At 41.6% G+C, this 17,623-nt stretch overlaps 1 pseudogene; it reads right to left on the reverse strand.

Annotated features, from left to right (window-relative positions):
• Positions 1–12,754: 12,754 nt before the first annotated feature.
• Positions 12,755–14,803, reverse strand: LOC121566092 (annotated as a pseudogene).
• Between the last annotated feature and the right edge of the window lie 2,820 nt (positions 14,804–17,623).

Genomic DNA, 17,623 nt, shown 5'->3' on the forward strand with positions numbered 1-17,623 from the left:
ATTAGACTTCGTCAGGTTGGTTCTGGGAACCATGAGTTGAACGATTGTATTTATGTTATACTCCTCGTATAGCCGACGGGAGATATGTTGGGGGTAACCGCTCGATATGATATTCATGGCTCAAGGCAGCATAAATTTAGCGGAGATATGGATAATGATTTTGGCACAATGCAGGATATTTATTTGTGTGGTAGGCCGCAGTTAGCTAAAGGCTAATTCTAAGTGCTTGATTGTGGTTCAGGCCACGTGGTACATTTTGGCACAATGCAGGATATTTATTTGTGTGGTAGGCCGCAGTTAGCTAAAGGCTAATTCTAAGTGCTTGATTGTGGTTCAGGCCACGTGGTACATAAGGCTAATTCTAAATGCTGGAGTGTGGGTCATGCTACATTGTACATAGCGGCTAATGCTAGATGCTAATGCTAAATGCTAATTGTGTTGCGTGCTACATGCTAACGGATATCCTTAGAGACCCCATTGCGATGGATTAAAGTCTCTTAAACTTGTCTCTGTGTGTGTAAGTCAGGTTATATGTTTTGTGAGCGCTGTTAAATGTTGTTTGACTATGAGGGGGAAACGGGAGGTACAGCTGGACTGTTAACCGTTTATTTGGGTTGGGGAGAGGTCTAAAATCTCCCTTCCACGGTGAAAAAGTATTTTTGAATGGATGTGTGCATGTGCTTGATTTTACGGGGCTAAAACTACGACATGCGGTTGTGCTAAGCCTACAAAACACGGCATTGTGGGTAAGGGTCATAGGTCTTTGGGGTTACCCTGCAAAGGAGAAATAGCCACAGATAAGGGGAAGGTGGACACGAATCTTCTAAATCGTTAATGTAACTGTTATTCGAACATGAAACTATTTGTTGAGATGTAGTAAATTTATAAATTAAATATATGTTGACGGAGTATAATGCATTGAATTAAATGACAGATTAAAATAAAATAAAAATGTTTTGAGCGATCTATTTAGTCCTGGGTTCAGTCTTATAGCAAATATGAGTGGGGGAATATTGAATGTGGATAACTTGGTTAAGTGTATAAACTTTAAATGCTTGTCTGTACCGTTTTGTTCCCTTGTCATATGAGGCTATAGAACGGAGCAAAGGAGAGAGAGGAGGGGCTAACGTATGCGTGACGTGACAAGGTGTGACGCAAGCAGAGGATCATTCAAAATCAGGCTAGTGCTTTTTTGTCTACAAATCTTCTTTCCATATAGGATGTTGGATGCAATGACACTCTCTCAGACGCTTGGCAACGGACTGATCATTTGAATAAAATTTGCATTTTGGTGTCTCTGTGCATTACTGGGCTTGATTGGGGGCTCGTTTGGAAAGCAGGTACTGACATTATTCTGTGATATTAAAATACTTGGGTGCATATTAAACAATGGAATTTATTGGTGTGGTAGTGTTGTAGATTGGAAGTCCTTGTGTTTTGATTGCTGTGAAGTTGACTACTGGTATTCACTTTCCAGATTCGTTAAGGTAAGTGGGCCACTAATTGATAAATTGGTAAAATAGGTGTAGAAATAAAAGATTGGTGTTAATTATTCATAATTTTTAATTGATATTTTAATTGATGTTTTTTATTTTTTTATTAAAAATAAATTTAGAATAAAATTTTTAATTGACATTTTTATTGGTTTTTTATTTTTAATAAAAAAAAAAATTGTGAATAATTTTTTTTTGATAAAATTTTTAATATTCATATTTTTGTTGATTTGTTAAAAATTCTGTTTTTTTGGAGTTGTTAGGTTTATATTAATAATTAGAGGGGGGAAGCCATAGGCTATATAGTCTAAAATAAGATACTTCATAATAAAGGAATATAAAAGAGTAGTTACAATGGGGAGAAAGGACAGCAAGGCTATGAAAGTTATTACACCGGTTGATATAGTGGAACATAGTAATCCTTTAGTTAAGGGTATTGCGAGATTATCCGGCAAATGGAACAAACGTTGGCCTGACATTGAACAACCATGGCCAGTGGAAGGGACTCTTAACCCTGACGTCATCAACATCATGAAAGTGCTTCTGTCAATTTACAAGGCAGATCAGAAGAAGGGAAAACAAAAGGAACGACGTAAAGAGAAGAGACAAAGGGAGCTGGGTGTTCTTAAACTATTTGAAGATGAAGGACAAAAACTGATGAAAGATACCAACGACAAGGGAAGCAAAGGTATGGAGAAAAGGCTAAAGGAAGAGACGTCGACAGAGAAACTAAGGGTAGAAGTCGGTATACCTTTCTCACATACGGATTCGGTGAAAAGACCCCCACCTTATGAGAAGGAAGTAGAGCTTAGGGATGCTTATCCTCAGCTTCCAGTGATCCTCCAGCAGGGTGATTATTACATCAGAGATGAAGATGAACAAATAATAGAGAGAGGACAAGCAGAAACGACCATAAAAAATGCATCCAAGCTCCAAAGGTAAAAAGAAAACGAGAAGTCTGAAAACTAAGGGTGGAATGAGGTTAAGTAGGATGGAACTGGATGAGGACGATGATGATCAGAGTGATTTAGAGGGGATCATGGGTGGATATGATCCTGTCATCAAACGGAGGTTGGCCAGAACGGAGAGAAGGGGTAAGGAAGGTTTGAAGAAGAAGGATACAAGATATTACAGTGCTGAGGAAGGTTTGAAGAAGAAGGATACAATATATTCGAGTGCTGAGGAAAGCAAAGATGAAGACAGCGATAAAGAGGAGACTGAAGGTGCTGTGTATTCGAAAGGAGTTTATCCTGCAAAGACTGGCACAGAATAAATAGAAGGAGATATAGACCGATGCTTATCAGAACTGAAGAATGCAAGGACTGCAGGAGAGGTAAGAGAGCTAGAGGAAGAACTCCAGACGCTGACCATACAGAAGGAGAAACAGCTGAAAAAAGAATCTAAAAAAGGTGAGACAAAATATGCATTAAGGTCAAGGAAAGATACCACGAGCAAAATGGTACCAGTTATCATTCGAGGTCAAAACTTTGAATATAAGCTGTTGCAAAATACCGATATGTCAAATATACTTGAGAAGTTGCCTATTCTTCAAAATGGGGCCTATCCTTGAATTTCGAAATTGGAAGAAATTACGGTGGGAACACAGTCTGCCATAGGAGACGTTAAGAGACTGTTGGCTAATCTCATTGGGATTCCTGATATGGAAGACGTCTTTCAGAGAGCTGGACTCATTAGATATGTAGGGACTGCAGTGAACGATCCTGAATTGTTGGCTGCAAGTAGGAATCGTCTGTGGAGAGCATTGAAAGATACATTTCCAACAAATGTGCATCCTGATAATATTTTGATTGACCCGCTAGGACAACAAGAAAATCAGAGAGCCTATGTGTCAAGAGTTCATCAAGTGTGGAGAAATATTACTGGAAATGATCCAGATGTGAGTCAAATTGAGCAGTCAATTTTGAGAGCTAAACTGCAAATGGGACTGCCCTCACCAGTAAGGAGCAAACTGGCAGAAGTGGTTGGACTTGGAAGCATGACAAAGGTGTCTATACAGATCACATAGCTCATCAAGTGGATCTGTACAGGAAGAAGGAACTCAACCAGAAAGAGCAGGACGAAGAAACTCTCAGAAAACTCAATCAAATACAACTGGGGGAGAATAAAAAGGATAAGAAACAAGCTTTGGTTATGCAGAGTCAGTGTGCACCAAACCAACAATCACTGCCACAGCTTCAACCAGAACAGTTCCAACCGCAAGTGTACCAGCCACCAATGGCGGCACAAGTTGGTTCATATCCACAGCCAATTTCTGGACAGACACAGAATTGGAGAGGAAGAGGACGAGAAGGATTAGAAAGGGGAGGAAGATTTAAGCCATACTTCCCGCAGTCTCCAGAGGTGTGTTTATAATTGTGGACAGGTTGGTCACTTTTCCCGTGAGTGCAATTGGTCAGGACAAAACATTAGAGGGAATTTTAGAGGAAGATACAGGGGCCAGTCAAGATCATCTGGAGGACCGGTGAACCCCTACAGGGGTCCGGAGCAAGGATTCTAGAGGTGCCTAGATGATCCGAAAGGGGGGTGTCAGCTGGTAGCATCAGGACCGGAAAAAGATCCAACAATTGAGGTGAAAATAAACAACCGACCATTGGAAGTGATGGCGGATAGCGGAGCTGCGTTCACCTGTGTTCGACCTGAAGATGCTACACATCTCCCTATGTCCAATCAACTCGTTAGGACAATCGGATTTGAGGGAGTAAAACAGCTGATTCCTCTTACGGAACCAATTGAGCTATGCTATAAAGATCAGAAAATTACAGTACCCATACTGGTATCAGAACATACACCTGTTGCATTATTGGGAAGAGATGCATTGTGTAAGTTGAACTGTACAATAAGATGTACACCAGACGGCTGTCTGATAGAAATGCCAAAGGAAAAGGTTTACCAATTGTCGATGATGACGGAGATGGATTCGTCTTCAGTATTCTGGATTGGAAATCTCAGTGAAGATTTTATGAAGCAGGCTAAGATATGGGAAAGATTTATTGTTGCAAATATGCCGGATGCGAAGCTTCCGGAATATCCATTCCATTGTACGCTCAAATATTTCAAGAATGCTGCTCAACCACACTCAGAGGAATGGTTGAGTCATCAACCGAAGAATGTTCAACTTAGCTCAAGTTGCATTATTTTAGGACCACAAGGAGCAGCTATGAAGATAAACACAGACGACTATCTGAATAAAGAATTTGATATTGAGAAGAGTGTGCCACATGTTACCTTGTTGGTTCGGAAGGCTATGAGCAAATGCAAATAGGAGAAATGATGACAGAAGCAGAGAAACTTAGTTTCAGACCAATGAAAGAGAATTTGGCGATCTGGAGAAGTGAAGATCAACAATTTCTTAAAATAATGATTTCGGCTCAAGGACAAGGAGAGCCACAGGCTGTAGGAATGACACATGAATCTATTTGCAATATGAAAATTGATTCAGACCCTATGAAAGAGGAGATGTTGCAACAAGTTCCAGAAGGGTTGTGGGCTCAACATAGTACTGATATTGGACTTGTGAAATCAGCTCAACCTGTGAAGGTTGAACTTCGACCAGGAGCCAGACCTCCATGGAAAAATCAGTATCCATTGAAAGATGAAGCAATCAAAGGAATTGAACCACAAATTGAAGGACTTTCGAAAGCAGGTGATTTAAGGACAACAAAAAACCCTCGGAGTAACACGCCTTTGTGGCCTGTAGAAAAACCAGATGGAACTTATCGTGTAGCTCATGATTTGAGAGCAGTAAATGAGGTAGTGATTGACTTTCCAGCAGAAGTGCCAGACCCTCATACCTTGTTAGCTCAAGTTCCTCCTGATGCGACACATTTTACAGTACTAGACTTATGTGGAGCATTTTTCAGTGTTCCACTTAGTGTAGAGAGTCAGGATTTATTTGGGTTCACATATAAGGGACAGTTCTATGAGTACAGTAGAATGCCACAGGGGTACCGGCATTCGCCGCATATCTTCAATAAAGTACTGAAGGAAGATTTGGTAGGGATAGATCAGATATTGCAGAGCACTGTCATTCAGTACGTGGATGATATAATGGTTTGCTCACAAAATAAGGAAACATGTCATAGGGACTCAATTAAATTAATACAGGTATTGGCAGAAAAGGGGCATAAGGTGTCACAGAAAAAGCTGCAATATTGTCAGGAGAAAGTTGTATATTTAGGTCAAAACATAACTCATGGCCACAGAAACATTTCGGACAAGCAGGGGGAAACTATTCGTAAGGCTCCAAAACCTAGAACAGTCAGAGAAATGATGACATTTCTGGGTATTGCTGGTTATTCCTCAGCTTGGGTAGAGGATTATACTAGTTTGATGGCACCGTTGAGAGCTATGGTTAGGGGTACTGAGAGTGGTCAACTCCATAGCAATCTTTCCTGGACACAGGAAGGCCATGTGGCATTTGAAACGATCAAACAGAGGTTGCAGGAGGCACCTGCACTTGCACTACCAGATTACTCGAGGAACTTTTTGCTATATGTGTCTACTTCTACTGGAGGTAGATATGCGTGTGCGGTTCTTTGTCAACCGACAGGCACGGGGACGAATCCTCAGCCTATTTCCTACTACTCTACTGCTTATTCAGAGGTAGAACTAGGGTTACCACTGTGCTACAGAGCAATGGTGGGAGTATATTCAATGTATGACAAAGCATCATCGGTCACGATGGGTTACCCAGTGACAATTCTTACCCATCATAGTCTCAGAAATCTTCTGAACTATGGGAAATATACATTGACTATGCCTAGGCTCAGAGACTATCATAGGCTCTTAGAGCAGGAGGATGTCACCCTAGTGAGATGTGATACAGTAAATCCAGCCGAGAGTTTACCAACTTCAGAGGATGGTGAGCCACATGATTGTGTCCAAGAAACAGAGAGATATTCGAGGCTCAGATCAGATTTACAAGCCTTTCCATTACGTGAGGCAGACCTGGAGTATTGGACTGATGGGTCTTGCTATCGGGTGGGAGATAAATTATGTGCTGGTTATGCAGTAGTTAGAGGCAGAGGGACGGGATTTGTTGTGGAAAAGGCTGAAGTAAAACCACAGCCTGCATCTGCACAACTTGCTGAACTTGTGGGACTAACAGAAGCATGCTTGTTAGCAGAAGGAAAGCGAGTAACCATATACACTGATTCAGCATATGCACATAGTGTATGTCATTTGTTTGGGGCGGTATGGAAAGGTAGAGGGTTTAAGAAAACGGATGGTTCTCCGATACAACATCATGCACAAATAATGAAACTGTTGCATGCTATGATGAAGCCTACAGAGATAGCGATAGCTAAGTGTGCAGCTCACAAGACAGATATGTCAAGAGTGACACAAGGGAACAAAGCTGCTGATGAAGCTGCAAAAGCCCGTCGCAGGAGCGGATAAATTGGGAAAAGTTTTGCTGGTCACTCATGTAGTGGACTTGGAAGACAAAATTACGCTTCGGGATGTAATTTTGATGCAAGAAGCCGCTTCTATGATCGACAAACAGCTATGGCTAGACCGAGGAGCGGTCAAAGATGCTACTGGTCTGTGGAGAAACCATGAGGGGTTGATAGTAGCGCCTCTAGACCTCTTAGGTCTGATGATTCAAGAAGCACATGGGTTAGCTCATGTTGCGAGGGGGGAGGTTAACAGAAAGATCACAAAGGAATATGGTTTTTGGGCTCCATATTTGTTTGAACAAATTGATTATTTGATAGGAAGGTGCACTATCTGTCTTAAAAATAATGTTCGGAAAGGGATACCTGTTCATCCAGGTTACATTCCTACACCAAGGGGTCCTATGCATGAGTTGGTCATTGACTCTGTTGATATGATACAACCAGTTGATGGGAAAAGATACATGTTGGTGGTTGTAGATAGATTTTCACGATGGACGGAAGCTTGTCCAACCAAGCGTAAGGATGCTCAGTCGGTTGCCAAGTTCTTGTGTAAAGAAGTCATAAGCAGGTGGGGATTACCCGATCGAATATCCTCAGAAGGGAATTTGTGGATAAATCAGTTAAATTGATGTTGCAAAAATTGGGAATTAAGCAACGTCTTGGAGCAGTTTATCACCCACAAAGTCAAGGGATGTGTGAAAGAATGAACGGTGTCTTGAAAAATCGCATTGTGAAAATTTGTCAACATACAGGTCTAAACTGGATAGCGGCGCTTCCGTTAGCACTAATGGTGTGTCGCTCAAGTGAGTTACGTGATCTACGTATGACACCCCATGAGTTGGTAACAGGAAGAAGGATGCCTACGCCTTGTTTTGCGAACAAGCGGAAAGGGTCCAAGCTTGGCCCTGTTGGAAGATGAAATGAGAGCGTACGTTACATATATGGCCAATTTTCATAAAACGTTGTCCACATATGTTTCTGACAGGCAAAGACAAGAAGAGGTGCAGAAGGCGCCTGAGGAGGATAAGAGGAATACAGTACAACCGGGAGACAAAGTATTCGTAAAGGTATTCAGAAGGAAGTGGTATAACGAACGTCGTGAAGGACCATTTGAAGTGGTTCGTAGTACTGGAACAGCTGTCAAGGTTAAGGGATCTCCTACGTGGTATCATTTGTCACATTGTCTTAAAGCACCTACAGAAGAGGTGTCACGCGCAGAGAGAGAGGATGGAGATAGGGGAGAACAGGAAGAGGGAGAGATTGTCAATGTTGGGGTTAACGTTGATAATGGTGACACTTCTGATGATGCCAGAGATGACTATGCAGGGGATGGAAAGGAAAGGGGATTTGGGGAAATATATTTTCAATACGTCCCAGAAGCAACAGTGAATATTTCAGGGGGATGTGAAGCAGCAAAGACCACCAAGGGCAACTCTGTTGCAGGAGAAGCTAGTGAGTCAGTTGGACAAAGTAGGCCTAGACCAGTTAGGAGAAAAGTCAGACCAAAACGTTACGAAAACTAGGGATGAAGTTACAGCGATAACACCAACACTTCAGTCTGTTATAACAACAGTGGGAAGCAATTTAACTCTTTCAACATTGATAGTTATTAAAGCCATAAATATATCGCGTTCGATTACAAGGGAACCAATAGTGCCAGCACCAATTTTAGAACAAAAGACTGTTATTAAGGTTAATACATCAACTAAATCAACTACTTTAATGGTAACTTTGGAAGGATTTAATGGTACGACGGCAATAACAAATGTAGGAGGTATGATACCGACACCGACAACAACTTTTCTAAAAGTAAATGATGTAACAGAAATGACTCAGCAAATAGTGGTAGAGAACAATATAGGTTCATCTGAAATAGTACAGGATAATATAATGGAAGTACAGGATGAGTTCTTTGGGTTCAACCTAACATCAGAAGATACATCTGATCAATACCGCTCGTTAGGGAAAAGAGACGCTAAATGGAAAGCATTTGGATTTGATTCGTCTGTTTTGAAGATTAAAGATCAATGGGCAGGGAGAAATATTTGGTTCCAGCAGTTAACTCATTCTGTAAGATCAGTGAGGAATCTTGAGGGTCCATATCTGTTGAGAATTCCAGCACCAGAGACGTGGGGTTCAATTTTACAGACGGTCGCTCAACCCTTATCAAGTGGGTGTCAGGCCTATGCGTTGAGATGGTTGTTGTATCATCAACGAGCATTGACAGATAAAGAAATGTCGTTGTCACAACATTTGTTTAAGCCTAGGTATAAGTGTTCTTGGTTAAATGAATTTCCCTATGTGAATATGTTGGATGGTAAAGAAAGTCAGGTAACAGCGATCCCTGAAGCATTTGAGGTGAAAGCAGTGAGGGCTAGAAATTGTTTTTGTTCTAATAAAACAGATGATGTGAATGGTATGTTCATGGGAATATCAGATTGTGATGATTATATGATGACTTTGGATAAGCACGGACAAAAGGTTAGAGAGGACAAATATGATGTAACTTTTTATGTACCAGGTAGTAAGAAGAGCAAGACTTTGATGGTGAGAGATCACCTTTTGCCTGTCAATGTAACTATTGGGAATTTTAGAGATATTTGGTGGGTTTGTGGTGATAAAGCATATATATTCTTACCCTATGGATGGAAGGGATGTTGTTACATGTCAACGTTGAAGCTTCCATATGAGGTTTTTACCATTAGAAGAGGAGTAGCACCGAACACAGATCAATCTGAAACTACTGTTGAAAATAGGGTGAAAAGAGACATGGCTACATTTAATAATCTTGAAGCCTACCATTGGAGAATAAGTCTGGGAGAGAAGTAGGGACTTGGTCTTTTTCCATGGTATGGTGTAACATTTTTAGCAGATCATATTGATAATATTACATATACGTTGCAGGGCTTTGCGAATGAAACAATAAGAGGGTTTCACCTTCTGTCAAATACTCAAAGAAGTCACAGACTGACGCTGTTGAAACATGACATGGCTCTTGATTATATTTTGGCAAAACAAGGTGGCTTATGTTTGGCTATGAATCTGACGGGGGATGATTGTTATACTTTGATCCCAGATAGTTCCGATAATATCACGAGTGTTATAGGGATGCGTTGAAGAATATAAGGGATGCATTTGGGAGATCTGAGAAAGCTGGATGGTCAGCGGAAGTCTTGGTTGCAAGATCAGTTAGGCCCAATAGGAGCAGTGATGGTTCAGATTTTAGTCGCAGCTCTGATAGCGTTGTGTGTCATGTTTTGCTTTTGTACTTTGTTACTGACCTTTGCAAAAGCTATGATATTAAGATGGGTTGGTGTTGTGATGCCTGGAGACAACACTCAGATGCCGTTGTTGATTGTTCCTGATCTGGACGAAGATGGACGAGGGGGTCTAGATGGACTACTGATGGATAAATATCATTTTTGATTATTTGATCATTTTTCAATTTTTTCAATATTAGTGTGATTCTTAGTATGATTTTATGAATCAAGGGGGGGAAGAGGATAATTTACATTTACATATTTACATTTTAGTCATTTAGCAGACGCTCTTATCCAGAGCGACTTACAGGAGCAATTAGGGTTAAGTGCCTTGCTCAAGGGCACATTAACGTCATTTAGCAGACGCTCTTAGCCAGAGCGACTCACAAATTGGTGCGTTCACCCTATAGCCAGTGGGATAACCACTTTACAATTGGGGGGGTAGAAGGATTCCTTTATCCTATCCCAGGTATTCCTTAAAGAGATGGGGTTTCAAATGTCTCCGGAAGGTGGTGAGTGACTCCGCTGTCCTGGCGTCGTGAGGGAGCTTGTTCCACCATTGGGGTGCCAGAGCAGCGAACAGTTTTGACTGGGCTGAGCGGGAACTATGCTTCCGCAGAGGAAGGGGAGCCAGCAGGCCAGAGGTGGATGAGCGCAATACCCTCGTTTGGGTGTAGGGACTGATCAGAGCCTGAAGGTACAGAGGTGCCGTTCCCCTCACTGCTCCATAGGCAAGCACCATGGTCTTGTAGCGGATGCGAGCTTCAACTGGAAGCCAGTGGAGTGTGCGGAGGAGGGGGTGACGTGAGAGAACTTGGGAAGGTTGAACACCAGACGGGCTGCGGCATTCTGGATGAGTTGTAGGGGTTTAATGGCACAGGCAGGGAGGCCAGCCAACAGCGAGTTGCAGTAGTCCAGACGGGAGATGACAAGCGCCTGGACCAGGACCTGTGCCGCTTCCTGTGTAAGGCAGGGTCGTACTCTCCGAATGTTGTAGAGCATGAACCTGCAGGAGCGGGTCACCGCCTTGATGTTGGCGGAGAACGACAGGGTGTTGTCCAGGGTCACGCCTAGGCTCTTCGCACTCTGGGAGGAGGACACAGCGGAGTTGTCAACCGTGATGGCGAGATCATGGAACGGGCAGTCCTTCCCCGGGAGGAAGAGCAGCTCCGTCTTGCCAGGGTTCAGCTTGAGGTGGTATTTGGTCCCAAACTCGTTGGTTGCATTTGCAGGTTGTTTTGGTTGTGTTTTGGGTTATGTTTTGCCCGATAGTAACTGAATGGTGGATGATGACTGGATTAATCTTCTGTCTAAGTGAGTAGATAACATGTTTCTAAACACTACTAAATTAATCCTAATGATGACATGATTAAGAAAAACCATGAATGAATCATGAATAATAATGAGTGAGAAAGTTACAGAGGCTACAACAAAACATGCTAACCTCTCACCATTACCAATAACAGAGGGGGTATGATCCTTGTTCCTCTGTAACTTTCTCATTCATCATCATTCACGATTCATTCATGATTATTCATAATCATGGTAGCGTCCACATGAATGTAGAAGTGTTCAGAAACATCTTCTATTCTTACTGACAATACAAGTGAAGTGACTCCAAAATGACAGGACATTATTCACCATTCAGTTTCTATTGGGAAAAACATCATCCAAAACACAACCAAGACAAACTGCAAATGTATTCAACAAGTTTGTAGAATCACAGGCTTGATGTAATCACTGCAGGTAAGGAATATGGGACCAAATACTAAACTTTGGACTAAATTAATTTGTCCAAATACTTGTGACTTTTTCAAATGGGAGAACTAGATACATAAAGTGCTTTCATTTCTAAACAGTACAACAGGTATGTATGAATACCCTCAAATAAAAAGTGACATTCTGTACTGTTGCCTAATATGAAACATTATATCTCAAATCCAAAAGGCTGGAGCATAGCACCAAATGTAAAACTGTAAGCTTCACTGTCCAAACACATATGGTGTGGACTATGTGTGCCTGGTAAACACATGTGGATCTGGTGAACAGTTATCACTTGTTGACCAACTACAGGAATACTGACCTCAGAGTCTCCAGTTTACAGTGGGGATTCCCCAGGACAGCAGAGAGCAGCTTCACTCCTGAATCCTTCAGGTCATTGTTACTCAGATCCAGCTCTCTCAGGTGTGAGGGGTTTGAACTGAGAGCTGAGGCCAACACTTCACAGTATGTGTCTGTGAGTTCACAGCCAGTGAGTCTGTCAACAGAGTAAATACCATGAGGGACAGGTTGTATTAAAATGTTACATTTAGCTTCCCTGCTTACAGTTACCCCTGCACTAATAATGTGAACACTGTGTATAGATGTCTCAATGCTACCACCTTTCTGATCCGTTTGTATTACAGTTTCTTTAAGACTTTTCAGCTGATAGAAAGTTTAGTCAGCCAATGAAAATATTGTTGTTCTTACATACAGTAAAGTTTGGTCTGAGGGATAGTCACATGAGTACTTACAGAGCCAGTCAGCCAATAAAAATGATGCTGTAACTACAATGTATTTTGCTGTGGGATATTTCCATGAATACTTACAGAGCTTTCCTGCAGCCTCTCACAGCTGGGAGCAGTCTCCTACGACCCTCCTCTGATGTCTTGTATACCTTCGGGTCAAACACATCCAGAACCTCCTCTGATATCTGTAGCATGTAGGCCAGCGCTGAACACTGAGAAAGTGTGAGGTTTTTGGATCTCTTCTCTGACCTCAAGTACGCTTGGATTTCCTCCTGTACTGAATGGTCTTTCATCTCTATCAGACAGTGGGAAGAGATTGATGCACCTCTCAGGGGAGATGTTCTTCCTCTGCATCACCTTAAGGGATCGGATTGTTTTCTGGACGCTGTCTGGACTGCTTTCTGTCTGTGTCACCAGACCTCGTAGGAGTTTCTGATTGGACTCCAGTGACATGCCATGAAGGAAGCGGACAAAGAGGTCCAGGTGTCCGTTCTTGCTCTCCAAGGCTTTATCCACGGTACTCTTCAGCAGCTCACGCGAGGTTAGCTCTTCAGATGCAGCTCTAGACTTTCTCTTGAGGAAGGGCTTCAGTGCATCCATGTTCTTGGTTGTGTAACAATGGTACATGTAGACAGCTGAGAGAAACTCCTGAATGATCAGATGAACAAAGCAGTACACCACTCTCTGAAATAACACAGACTCTTCTTTAAAGATTTGTGTGCACAATCCTGAGTACACTGAGGCTTCTTTGACATCAATGCCACACTCTTTCAGGTCTTCTTCATAGAACATGAGATTACCCTTCTCCAGATTTTCAAACGCCAGCTTCCCCAGCTTCAGAAGAATTTCCTTATCTGACTCCATGAGCTCCTGTTGATCCATCTCATCTCTTCCATGATATTTCTGGTTCTTCAGGCTGGTCTGAATGAGCAGGAAGTGTATGGACATCTCAGTCAGAGTCGTGGGCATCTCTTCTGTCTTGTCTGTACTCAACATGTGTTCAAGGACTACTGCAGAAATCCAACAGAAGACTGGCATGTGGCACATGATGTGGAGGCTCCTTGATGTCTTTATGTGTGAGATGATTCTGCTGGCCAGGTCCTCATCACTGAATCTCTTCCTGAAGTACTCCTCCTTCTGTGGGTCATTGAACCCTCGTACCTCTGTCACCTGGTCAACACACTTAGGGGCGATCTGATTGGTTGCTGCTGGTCGGGAGGTTATCCATAGGAGAGCAGAGGGAAGCAGATTCCCCTTGATGAGGTTTGTCAGCAGAACATCGACAGACGATGTCTGTGTGACATCAGACACCTTTTCATTGTGCTGGAAATCCAATGGAAGTCTGCTTTCATCCAAACCATCAAAGATGAACATAGCTTTACAGGCAGTGAGTTTCTTTGCATTGCCTATGTCTAGTTCTGGGTGGAAGCCATTTAAAAGTCTGAGAAGACTGTACTGCCGATCTTTAATCAAGTTCAGCTCCCGGAAAGGAAGCACAAATATGATATCCACATCTTGGTTCGCCTTCTCTTCAGCCCAGTCTAGGATGAACTTCTGCACAGAGACTGTTTTTCCGATGCCAGCGATGCCCTTCGTCAGCACAGTTCTGATGCTTCTCTCTTGGCCTGGTAAGGGTTTAAAGATGTCATTGCAGTGGATTGCTGTGTCATGTGAGGTTGGTGTCCTGGATGCTGTCTCTAGCTGCCACACCTCATGTTCATTGTTAACCCCTTCACTCTCTCCTTCTGTGATGTAGAGCTCTGTGTAAATCCTGTTGAGGGGAGTTTGGTTCCCTGCTTTTTCCATGCCGTCTATCACACATTCAAACCTCCTTTTCAGACTGTCTTTATGGTTTACTATAGCTCTCTGCAGGCTGTCATCCACTACAAGGGAAGAGGAAAAATGATGTGTATCAGAAACATTCATTGACAGGATGAAAAGTGGGCCTTCCACAACTACAGTAACTTATATTATCTCATAATATTGTAGTTAACTACTGTAAATCATATTAAGGTATTGACTTGGCCCACGTGTGCAAGTGGTCTTCCTGTTTTCAGAGCCTCTTGTTTTATTGGGTTGACTCAGCTGCTGTAGTACAGGACGTGTTCTGGATCTCTTTCTACACTGAGGACAGTCATAGTCTCCTGAAGGAGCAGGTTTCTCCCAGTATCTGGTGATGCACTGTCTGCAGAACCCGTGTCCACAGGTGATAGAGACTGGATCCCTCAGCACCTGCTGACACACTGCACACCTGGACTGATCCTCTGGCAGAGTAGACCTTCCACTACAGAGATAAAGGAGAGAGACAGAGATTGTAGATGTTAATAATGTTCCTCTAACAGAGTAGACCTTCCACTACAGAGATAAAGGAGAGAGAGAGATTGTAGATGTTAATACTGATCCTCTAACAGAGTAGACCTTCCACTACAGAGATAAAGGAGAGAGAGATTGTAGATGTTAATACTGATCCTCTAACAGAGTAGACCTTCCACTACAGAGATAAAGGAGAGAGAGAGAGATTGTAGATGTTAATACTGATCCTCTGGCAGAGTAGACCATCCACTACATAGATAAAGAAGAGAGCGAGAGAGATTGTAGATGTTAATACTGATCCTCTAACAGAGTAGACCATCCACTACAGAGATAAAGGAGAGAGAGATTGTAGATGTTAATACTGATCCTCTAACAGAGTAGACCATCCACTACAGAGATAAAGGAGAGAGAGAGATTGTAGATGTTAATACTGATCCTCTAACAGAGTAGACCATCCACTACAGAGATAAAGGAGAGAGAGAGATTGTAGATGTTAATACTGATCCTTTAACAGAGTAGACCATCCACTATAGAGATAAAGGAGAGAGAGATTGTAGATGTTAATACTGATCCTCTAACAGAGTAGACCTTCCACTACAGAGATAAAGGAGAGAGAGAGATTGTAGATGTTAATACTGATCCTCTAACAGAGTAGACCATCCACTATAGAGATAAAGGAGAGAGAGATTGTAGATGTTAATACTGATCCTCTAACAGAGTAGACCTTCCCCTACAGAGATAAAGGAGAGAGAGATTGTAGATGTTAATACTGATCCTCTAACAGAGTAGACCTTCCACTACAGAGATAAAGGAGAGAGAGAGAGATTGTAGATGTTAATACTGATCCTCTGGCAGAGTAGACCATCCACTACAGAGATAAAGGAGAGAGAGATTGTAGATGTTAATACTGTTCATAGACAGACAGCTGGGAACAGAATACTCTGCTCTCTGAGTGGTAGTAGCCTCTGGAATGAATAACATGTCCACAGTGGTATTACTAAACTATATGAACGCAGGTTGTAGAAACGTCCACAGTGGTATTACTAAACTATATGAACTCAGAAGGTTGTAGAAACATGTCCACAGTGGTATTACTAAACTATATGAACTCAGAAGGTTGTAGAAACATGTCCACAGTGGTATTACTAAACTATATGAACTCAGAAGGTTGTAGAAACATGTCCACAGTGGTATTACTAAACTATATGAACTCAGAAGGTTGTAGAAACATGTCCACAGTGGTATTACTAAACTATATGAACTCAGGTTGTAGAAACATGTCCACAGTGGTATTACTAAACTATATGAACTCAGAAGGTTGTAGAAACATGTCCACAGTGGTATTACTAAACTATATGAACTCAGGTTGTAGAAACATGTCCACAGTGGTATTACTAAACTATATGAACTCAGGTTGTAGAAACATGTCCACAGTGGTATTACTAAACTATATGAACTCAGAAGGTTGTAGAAACATGTCCACAGTGGTATTACTAAACTATATGAACTCAGGTTGTAGAAACATGTCCACAGTGGTATTACTAAACTATATGAACTCAGAAGGTTGTGGAAACATGTCCACAGTGGTATTACTAAACTATATGAACTCAGGTAGTAGAAACATGTCCACAGTGGTATTACTAAACTATATGAACTCAGAAGGTTGTAGAAACATGTCCACAGTGGTATTACTAAACTATATGAACTCAGGTTGTAGAAACATGTCCACAGTGGTATTACTAAACTATATGAACTCAGGTTGTAGAAACATGTCCACAGTGGTATTACTAAACTATATGAACTCAGAAGGTTGTAGAAACATGTCCACAGTGGTATTACTAAACTATATGAACTCAGGTTGTAGAAACATGTCCACAGTGGTATTACTAAACTATATGAACTCAGAAGGTAGTAGAAACATGTCCACAGTGGTATTACTAAACTATATGAACTCAGGTTGTAGAAACATGTCCACAGTGGTATTACTAAACTATATGACCTCAGAAGGTTGTAGAAACATGTCCACAGTGGTATTACTAAACTATATGAACTCAGAAGGTTGTAGAAACATGTCCACAGTGGTATTACTAAACTATATGAACTCAGAAGGTTGTAGAAACATGTCCACAGTGGTATTACTAAACTATATGAACTCAGGTTGTAGAAACATGTCCACAGTGGTATTACTAAACTATATGAACTCAGGTTGTAGAAACATGTCCACAGTGGTATTACTAAACTATATGACCTCAGAAGGTTGTAGAAACATGTCCACAGTGGTATTACTAAACTATATGAACTCAGAAGGTTGTAGAAACATGTCCACAGTGGTATTACTAAACTATATGAACTCAGGTTGTAGAAACATGTCCACAGTGGTATTACTAAACTATATGAACTCAGGTTGTAGAAACATGTCCACAGTGGTATTACTAAACTATATGAACTCAGAAGGTTGTAGAAACATGTCCACAGTGGTATTACTAAACTATATGAACTCAGGTAGTAGAAACATGTCCACAGTGGTATTACTAAACTATATGAACTCAGAAGGTTGTAGAAACATGTCCACAGTGGTATTACTAAACTATATGAACTCAGGTTGTAGAAACATGTCCACAGTGGTATTACTA

This window comes from Coregonus clupeaformis, unplaced genomic scaffold, assembly GCF_020615455.1.
Source record: "Coregonus clupeaformis isolate EN_2021a unplaced genomic scaffold, ASM2061545v1 scaf0921, whole genome shotgun sequence".
NCBI classification, from domain to species: Eukaryota; Metazoa; Chordata; class Actinopteri; order Salmoniformes; family Salmonidae; genus Coregonus; species Coregonus clupeaformis.